General features: G+C 51.3%; 1 long non-coding RNA gene across 1 annotated transcript; it reads left to right on the top strand.

Annotated features, from left to right (window-relative positions):
- The first annotated feature begins 4,893 nt into the window (after positions 1-4,893).
- LOC141021224 (uncharacterized) lies at positions 4,894-8,393 on the top strand. Its single transcript, XR_012181514.1, has 2 exons — positions 4,894-5,264; positions 8,083-8,393. It is a non-coding gene; the product is annotated as an uncharacterized lncRNA (long non-coding RNA).
- The last annotated feature ends 678 nt before the right edge of the window (positions 8,394-9,071 follow it).

Here is a 9,071-nt window from a genome sequence, read left to right as displayed (position 1 = left end):
GGCACGCGGTCTTGACGAGGTGGCGCGGGGAGCGCCGGTGCAGCTTCTCGCGGCCGCGGGATTTCTTGACAGCTTCTTTCTTCACGCGCGGGCGCCGGGCGCGGTGGATCACGCCGCGGAGGCGCGCGCCTGAAGGAAATATGCCCTAGAGGCAATAATAAAGTATTATATATTTCCTTATATCATGATAAATGTTTATTATTCATGCTAGAATTGTATTAACCGGAAACATAATACATGTGTGAATACATAGACAAACAAAGTGTCACTAGTATGCCTCTACTTGACTAGCTCGTTAATCAAAGATGGTTATGTTTCCTAGCCATAGACATGAGTTGTCATTTGATTAACGGGATCACCTCATTAGGAGAATGACGTGATTGACATGACCCATTACATTAGCTTAGCACCCGATCGTTTAGTATGTTGCTATTGCTTTCTTCATGACTTATACATGTTCCTATGACTATGAGATTATGCAACTCCCGTTTACCGGAGGAACACTTTGTGTGCTACCAAACGTCACAACGTAACTGGGTGATTATAAAGGTGCTCTACAGGTGTCTCCAAAGGTACTTGTTGGGTTGGCGTATTTCGAGATTAGGATTTGTCACTCCGATTGTCGGAGAGGTATCTCTGGGCCCACTCGGTAATGCACATCACTATAAGCCTTGCAAGCATTGTGACTAATGAGTTAGTTACGGGATGATGTATTACGGAACGAGTAAAGAGACTTGCCGGTAACGAGATTGAACTAGGTATCGAGATACCGACGATCGAATCTCGGGCAAGTAACATACCGATGACAAAGGGAACAACGTATGTTGTTATGCGGTCTGACCGATAAAGATCTTCGTAGAATATGTGGGAGCCAATATGGGCATCCAGGTCCCGCTATTGGTTATTGACCGGAGAGGTGTCTCGGTCATGTCTACATAGTTCTCGAACCCGAAGGGTCCGCATGCTTAACGTTACGATGACAGTTTTATTGAGTTTTGATGTACAGAAGGAGTTCGGAGTTCCGGATGAGATCGGGGACATGACGAGGAGTCTCGAAATGGCCGAGACGTAAAGATCGATATATTGGACGACTATATTCGGACTTCGGAAAGGTTCCGAGTGATTCGGGTATTTTTCGGAGTACCGGAGAGTTACGGGAATTCGTATTGGGCCTTAATGGGCCATACGGGAAAGGAGAGAAAGACCCCAAAGGGTGGCCGCACCCCTCCCCATGGGCTAGTCCGAATTGGACTAGGGAAGGGGGGCGCCCCCTTCCTTCTTTCTCCTTCCCCCTTCCCTTCTCCTACTCCCACAAGGAAAGGAGGAGTCCTACTCCCGGTGGGAGTAGGACTCCCCCCTTTGGCGCGCCTCTCCCTTGGCCGGCTGCCTCCTCCTTGCTCCTTTATATACGGGGGCAGGGGGGCACCCCATAGACACAATAATTGATCCTTGAGATCTCTTAGCCGTGTGCGGTGCCCCCCTCCACCATATTACACCTCGATAATACCATTGCGGAGCTTAGGCGAAGCCCTGCGTCGGTGGAACATCATCATCGTCACCACGCCGTCGTGCTGACGAAACTCTCCCTCAACACTCGGCTGGATCGGAGTTCGAGGGACGTCATCGAGCTGAACGTGTGTAGAACTCGGAGGTGCCGTGCGTTCGGTACTTGATCGGTCGGATCGTGAAGACGTACGACTACATCAACCGCGTTGTGATAACGCTTCCGCTGTCGGTCTACGAGGGTACGTGGACAACACTCTCCCCTCTCGTTGCTATGCATCACCATGATCTTGTGTGTGCACAGGAATTTTTTTTGAAATTACTACGTTCCCCAACAGCGCCTTGGTGCCAAGGCACCGTCTTGGGGTTGAGGTGGTGGAGGCATGCCATGAGCCCCGTCGCCCGCGGCTGGTTGAGGGAGAGCCAGAGAGTGGGACGGCGCCGGAGAGCCCCCTGCGGCGCGGACGAGCTCGGCGACGCGGTCGAGCCACTCCTCGTAGAGGTCGTCGACGGGGTGGTAGCGCAGGAGCTCGTTCACCGCGATGAGCGCGGCCCGTGCCTCCATGGGAGCGCGGTGCGCGTGAGACGAAGAACCAGCAGGGGTCAGCAACGGAGTAGCGGTGCGGCCGTCCTGCCGCATCGAAGGATGGAGCGAGGACGCCTGCTGCTCGTTCCCCGCTGGGCCAGTGGTAGCGTTGGCGGCGGGAGACGGAGAACGACGAGGTGGCCAGCCTACGGGAGCCGTCTGAACGACGCGGGCAGACATGGCAGCCCGACGCTCAGCTCGAGCACGGCGAGCGTCCACCATGGAAAAGACGGAGCGATGGAGCAACGAATTGATGGAAGGGAAACTACGGCACACCCCTACCTGGCGCGCCAAATGTCGGATGTGGGGTTCCGGCAAACCCTTAAGGTTTGAACACTGGGGTGCGCGCGAAGTCTCTCCCTCCTACCAATCTACACTCTAGCTCGCTAAGATCTCGCGGACGAACTCGACCAACTCGCAACACAGAAAGACATGAGGTTTATACTAGTTCGGGCCACCGTTGTGGTGTAATACCCTACTCCAGTGTGGTGGTGGTGATTTGCCTCTTGGGCTGATGATGAACAGTACAAGGGAAGAATAGCCTCCTAAGGTTGAGGTGTTCTTGTGCTTGTGAACTTGTGGCGTGAGGATTCGATGCCTCTACTGTGGTGGCTAGCTCTACTTATATAGGCCCTGGTCCTCTTCCCCAATATCGAGCGGGAAGGGAGCCAACAACGGCGGGCAAATTTGAAGGGGGACAACTAGTACAAGCTATCATGACAAAAGCGGTCTTCGCCTGCGACAAGCTTTGGGGTGACGCCGCCTTGGGCTCCACGATGATCTCCGCCTTGCCGTCCTCCTGGTCTTGGTCTCATTGCACCAATATGGCAACCTTTGCCTGATGCCTCGGTACTCTTCGCCTGCGCTGGCCTCCTTAGCACCAAAGAGGAAATAGGGACGCTGCGCGCACAGGCGCCCTCCTGGTACCGTTCGTCATGGCTCACGTCACGACAGCCTCGTGAGGTTTGCCTCACCTTGATATCTCCGCTCCTCGTGAGCCTGCTTGGCTAGGCCACTCCAGAGGAGGTCTTGCGTCGTCCGCCTCGCGAGGCTTGGTCCCTCGCGAGGGTCTTGGGTGCCTTGTTGACGAAGATGGGCCGTACAGCCTGCTGCTTAGCCACGCTGTGGGCCGCAGGCAGGCAAGTCTGGGGACCCCCATTCCCAGAATGCCGACAGTTCTAATGGATCCTTTGTGTATCTGAAGTCTAACCTTTCCCTGATGACCATGTCAACACTATCCCGAAGCATGTGTGTGGTACTGTGATCATCAACAAGAACATTGGGAGCGCAATGTTAACTATTCTTGATCAATTATCCAAACACCGTTTTATGGGTAAACCTCATAAATTCCTTGCCCCTTTGTCTAAATGGTTTAATACTTGGAGCCCTATCATGCTCTGCCTTTCCTTGGGAAAGTTATACTCTAATACTTGGGTATAAACACCTTTCCTTTCCATTGGTCTGATTATCATAATAATCACATTTTCCTTTCCATTGTTTTGTTTCACCTTTCTTGTAATCTAACTTGTCTGAGGAGAGATAAATCCCTACTTAAGTAAGCACCTTGGTGTACAACTCTGTCAGTAAAACCCTGTTACTATTGTTGATGACATTCCGGTAACCACCGATGGACGAGAACTTTGCCTATTGGTCCGCCTCGTCTTACGAGCAGGAAAATGGTTCTGTTCGTCCCACGCCCTTGGTACCAAACTTTGTTGCCAACATAGACAGGCTATCCTCTGACCTGCCTTGCCATCGTCACCGTTCAAGATGTTAGCGCCTTCCTTCTTTTAACCCACATGGTGGGCCCATAACCCACAGTTCCACAAGATCGAAACCTGACTCTCCTGTACACCCTTATTTCTAAGGTTATTTCTCACGCTTGGCTTCATATGAAAATCCCGAGCCGCCTTCCGAGAGGAGATCTTTTCTGGTATCAAACGCAATACTTATTCCCATTGCTCTGAACCCCTTTCACCCCTTGTTTCAGGCAACAAACGATAGTCTACCATGTTGAAGCTTCTTATTGCACCTCACCTTGCTCTCGACGACTTTCTTGAATTTCAACTCGAGAGATGCCTCTATGCCACGTTCACTGACATAGTCCCCACGTACCTATGTTGTGTTGAGCTCCGTCCTTCCCGAGTCTTTCCCCTTGTACTCCACCTCTTAAATCTCGGGACGAGATTTCTTGTAGTGGAGGAGATTTGTAACACCCCTAGTGTCATGCTACAGTAACCCTCTGTGATTAAGCTAATCATTTTTTCAAACAGTGCTTAATCACCTTTGATTCAAATCTCATTTGAAATTTCACTTTAGAATCAAATTCAATTTGCAAGTGAAGTTTGAAGTTGCTCAAAAGCTGCTGGAAAAATGTTCATCATTTGTCAAAAATTCCATAACAATTATTTGTTAAGGGGCACAACATCACTTTTGTGCAAAGATGAACATGAGCAATTAAAACAGCACCAATTCAGCATTTTAAATGCTATCCTATTTATGAAAAATACCAAATGAATTCTTATAGTCTTCAAAATATTTGTGGCACTGCCTAAGATCACCAGGGAATAAAAGGGGCACTTCCCATATTTTTTCCTAAGTAAATAGCATGCGCAATATTTTCTTACCCATCTCTGTTTATTAAATAAAAAGAAAAACATAATAAGAAAAGAAAGGCTGAAGTGCACTGTGCACTTAGGCCTGCTAGCTACAGTGCACAGCCCAACCCAATCCCGAGTTGTCCCCTTCCTCCCCCTGTTCACATGTCGAGCCCGACCACGCCCACGTCGTTGCCGCCGAGCCACCCCGCCACTCCGCGTCGCTACAGTCGTCGAGGAGGGGATAAGAAGGCCACCGCGGCTCCTCGGGGACAACCCCGGTCCCTATCCCCTCGCTCGCCCCTCTCCTCCTCGCCCTCCTCGATCTGGACCTTACCCGAGCATAGCCGCCGCCTCGCCATCGCCGTCTTCGCGCTCTGGAGCTTCCCCGAGCCACCGTTGCTCTCCAGGGGCCGTGCCTCGGCATGCTCGAACTCCACGACAACAGAAGCAAGCAGGGGCCTCCCCAGGCCGTCGCCATCGACCCCTCCTTCAACCTCGGACAACCGAGGACGTCGTCGACCAATTCGTCGCCGTCGGCTCCCTCCGGCTCCCTCGTCCGCTTCCCTACACCCGTTGTGAGCTCCTCTCCACGTCCCCTGCTTTTCCCCACCTCAGACCGTCGCCGTTAGCCGCCCCGCAGGTCATCTGCCATGGCTGGGAGCTTGGCTCCGCGTGCCCCCCATGTCTGCTCCTAGCCGCTGCCGCCTGCTCCCACTGCTGCTGCTGTCTAAGGCCGCGGGCGCCTCTCGCGTGCGCCCGCACGCGCCTGCTGCAGCCGCTCGCCTAGCCCCGCGCCGCCCGCCTTCTCCGGCCACCGCTCCGCCCCGCGCTCCCTCGTCTTTGCCTTCACGCCCGCCTGCACTGCTGCTCCAGCCACGCCCCTGCCTCGCTTGCGCGCGCCCTGCCGTGACCCAAGCCACCTGCGCGCGCTTCGCTGCTCCCGCTACGTCCCGCCGTGCCCGATGCCGGCCCGAGCTCCGGCGGCTGCCAGCAACGATACGACGCTGCTACAGGCCGCCTCCGCGCCTACCGCCACCACCATCGGATGCGGCGCGACGCCAGCTCTCCAACGGACCCGGGCGTGCTAGTCCCCGTCGCCGGAGTTGGCCGGTCGAGCATCTCCGCCGTGTTCGTCTAAACGCCGGCGGCTAAACACCAATTAAACTGACGTGACACCATTTGCAGCTAACTAAAACAACCGATTCAGTCAATGACAGTGGGCCCCAGACCACTAATTAACCTGTCAGTTAGTTTTTAATAAAAACGGTTTTAGGCCCAGGGTCACTGACACGCGGGTCCCACTAGACCAGCTGACCGGTCAAATGTTGACCAGCCAACTGCTGCGTCAGCAGTTGACTGGCCCCACCTGTCGGCCACTGGTGTACCTCTGGGTGCACCTAGCCTTTTCGCTCTTTTCTTTATTAGATTAAATTCTAGAACAATGTTTAAAACTTTGATAATTCATAGAAAATAAACCGTAGCTCGGATGAAAATGTTTTCTACATGAAAGTTGCTCAGAAAAATCCAATGAACCGAATACGTGGTCCGTTCATCCGCCACATACCCCTAGCATAGAGAACATCGAACCTTTCCCCTCGGGTTCGTCTGTCTGAAAATGCCAAACCCCGGGAAAACTTTCCCGGATGTTATCCCCCTTCACCAGTATCGTGTGGCACCGCGTTAGAACACCCCTAGTACTGCTTGTTGTCTTGTCATGCATCTGTTTGCTTTGTATTTACTGTTTCTTCCCCCACTTCTCTCCGGTAGACTCCGAGACTGATGCTGCCCCTGTGATCGACTACGTAGACGATGACCCCTCCTTGCGAGGGCAACCAGGCAAGCCCCCCCCCTTTGATCATCCCGATATCGCCCATTTCCTTTCTCTCATGCTTGCATTAGATTTTGCTACTGTAATTGTTTGCTCCTATTCTGATGCATAGCCTGCTTTTGTAACCTGCTTATTGTTACCTACCTGCTTATCCTAAACTGCTTAGTATAGGTTGGTTAGTGATCCATCAGTGACCCCCACCTTGTCCTTGTTGCCCCTGCTTCATCATCGAAGACCCGATCAACGGGATCGAAGACCAGGCCCCGACACCGCACATCACTTTCCCCTTAGTTGCTCGACAGTACTGGGTTACTATCGAGTGCCGAGGGTGAGACCTCATCAGCACTTTTGATGTTAACCCTGTAGTGTAGCTATTCGGTCCTGGTCATCGAAGGTGATTTCCTCCTTAACCACTTCCAATACGGCTCTGTCGTGCAACCCCTCAAGTGTGAACCTCGAGGGTGGATCCTCTTACGTTCACCTTGATGATTACATCGAGTGGAATTCACCGGGGGTGATTCCTCGGGTTTTCCCCTTGATGTTTGAACACACGGATACTTGGACTTTACAACAGTTACTTGGAAGGGCGGGTCGACCCTGAGGGGTACCCACGAGTGATGTAGAGACGGGTTGACCTGGAGGGTGCCCGCGAGATAATTACGAGGCGTGGCCGGGCATTCCGGGGCAACGGAGTCACATCTTTCGTGAGTCTCTGCTTGTTATCGCGTGTTCCTAATCCACTACGATTTGGATATTTGATCCGAGGGGCCTCTGGCCTGATAGCACTAACCATCACGTGGGCATAGTATGGGCATTCTGTGTCGTATACATCAGCCGAAGCTTAATAAACGTCAGAGACTGAGCGCCGCGAGCCGGCTTGGACTGCGTAAGCACCTGCCTTTTTGAAGGAGGTAGCTAGGTCTGCTCATCGGCCGCGTACGCAACGTGCATGAGTTCCCGGGGCGATGGCCCATGACCCCTGGGGGCATAGGTTTAGTCCGGCGTGTTGACCTCTCTATTAAGCCTAGGTCAGGTTCCGGCGTATTGTTTGGCCGAGGCCGGACATGACCCAGGAATGTGTGTCCAGCCGGAGTCAATCGAGTGTGGTGGGTAAGTTGGTGCACCCCTGCAGGGAAGAAAACATCTATCGATAGCCTGTCCTACGGTAACGGACACTTGGAGTTGTATCCCAATCGATACAACTAGAACTGGATACTTGAGATGAGAAATGGATATGAGAAATGGATAATATGGCTCTGGGATTGCTTTCTCGTAGGGAGTCGAGAAAGGATCTCTGGCCGAGGTTGATAACACTACTACTACTTTACTTTATGCTACTCTTATCTCTTCTGATGCTGCAAGATGCTTGGAGCTGCTTGAAGATGCTAGTCTTTGATAGGCTAGGCTTTCCTCTTCTCTTCTGGCATTCTGCAATCCAGTCCACAGATATAGCCCATTTCATTGATACCTATGCATAATTAGTGTAGATCCTTGCTTGCGAGTACTTTGGATGAGTACTCACGGTTGCTTTGGTACCCCTTTCCCCCCTTCTTTCTTCTTTCTAGTTGTTGCAACCAGATGGTGGAGCCCAGGATCCAGACGACACCACCGACGACTACTACAACCCCGAGGGTGCCTACTACTACGTGGAGGCCGCCGACGACCAGGAGTAGTTAGGAGGCTCCCAGGCAGGAGGCCTTGCCTTTTCGATCGTTGTTGCTTTTGTGCTAGCCTTCTTAAGGCAAAATTGTCTAACTTATGTCTGTACTCAGATATTGTTGCTTCCGCTGACCCTTGTGTTTTTGAGCTGATATATTCGAGCCCTCGAGGCCCCTGGCTTGTAATATAAGGCTTGTATTATTTTAATTTGTGTCTAGAGTTGTGTTGTGATATCTTCCCGTGAGTCCTTGATCTTGATCGTACACATTTGCGTGTATGATTTGTGTACGATTGAATCGGGGGCGTCACAATAGTAGCCCCTGGGTATTTGATACCGGTTCAGTTGCTAAGATTTCTACCTCGAAACAGGAGTTGCAAAATGAACAGATACTAGTTAAGGACGAGGTGATGATGTGTGTTGGAAGTGATTCCAAGGTTGATAAGATCACCATCACACACTCCCTTTACCTTCGGGATTAGTGTTGAACCTAAAATAAATGTTATTTGGTGTTTGCGTTGAGCATGAATATGATTGGATCATGTTTATTGCAATACGATTATTTATTTAAGTCAAATAATAATTGTTGTTCTGTTTACATGAATAAAACCTTCAATGGTCATACACTCAATATAAATGGTTTATTGAATACCGATCGTAGTGATACACATATTCATAATATTGATGCCAAAAGATGCAAAGTTGATAATGATAGTGCAACATACTTGCGGCACTGCTCTTTATGTGATATTGGTGTAAAGCGCATGAAGAAACTCCATACGGATGGATTTTTGGAATCACTTGATTATGAATCATTTGATACTTGCGAACCATGCCTCATGGGCAAGATGACTAAAACTCCGTTCTCTGGAACAATGGAGCGAGCCAATGACTTAT

This window comes from Aegilops tauschii, chromosome 4 (assembly GCF_002575655.3).
Source record: "Aegilops tauschii subsp. strangulata cultivar AL8/78 chromosome 4, Aet v6.0, whole genome shotgun sequence".
Taxonomy (NCBI): Eukaryota; Viridiplantae; Streptophyta; class Magnoliopsida; order Poales; family Poaceae; genus Aegilops; species Aegilops tauschii.
This window is presented reverse-complemented; position numbering and strand designations above follow the sequence as displayed.